We start from the raw sequence: 1,001 nt of genomic DNA, 5'->3' as shown, positions 1-1,001 counted from the left end.
GACGCTGAAACTATTGAGGCATACTATGATCGTTTGAATGAATTAATCTATCGATGCAACCGATATGGAATCGCCAGATCAGTCATGGAGTTCAATCTTATCTTCGTTATGGGTCTTAGAAAGGAGTGGTGAAGTGTAAGCATGATGGTTAAGAATCAACAGAGCTTTGATACGTCAACTTTGAATGACTTGTACAATCAGTTAAAATCACACGAAAATGAAGTGAACGAAATTGTTGAAGAAACGAAGGTGAGTTTGGGAGGTCCACTGGCTTTGGTTTCAACAATGAGTGAGAAAAAAAGTCATGAGAAAAGTGATTCTGATGAAGAAGAGGGATTCGTCATGAATTCTGATGATGAAGCGATAGCATCTTATTCGAACAATCGTGTCAAAAAGTTCTTCAAAAAGCCATTCAATCTGAAGATTAAGTCAGCTGAGATAAAAGGAAGTTTTGTGAATATAACTGCAAGTGATGAGAAGAAGGATGCGAAGCTTGTTGAGAGGAAGAGTGAGAAGAAGTTGAAGGGAGATGCCAGATTAGACTGTCACTACTGTAATGGGGCTAATCATCTAGCCAATGATTGCATGTTGAGGAAGAAGGATGAGAAGAAGAATAAGATAAAAGATGAAGCATATTATGCTGAAAGACTAGAGGAAGTTCGTGCGAAGGAGAAAAACTTGTCATTGGTTGCCATGGGTGAACAAGAAGAAGATGGAACTTATCAGGTCTGGTCATCTGGATCAGATGATGAGGAGATGCGAAGTTCGACACACGGAGAAATGTTTGCAAAGATGGGGGAGGAATCCGATGAAGAAGCATACGAAGTAAAAGGAAGGAATCTGATGAAGAAGCATACGAAGTAAAAGGAAGATGCTTCGTATCAAAGGTTGTAGACAGATCTCCAATGACAACAAAGGTATGTAATATTCTTGAATCTTTTAATATTCCAGTACATGCTTATAATTCTGAATTGGTATCTTTCGATGAAACTGTTACTTAT

This window comes from Lactuca sativa, chromosome 3 (genome assembly GCF_002870075.4).
Source record: "Lactuca sativa cultivar Salinas chromosome 3, Lsat_Salinas_v11, whole genome shotgun sequence".
Lineage (NCBI taxonomy): Eukaryota > Viridiplantae > Streptophyta > Magnoliopsida > Asterales > Asteraceae > Lactuca > Lactuca sativa.
Note: the sequence above shows the minus strand (reverse complement) of the source record.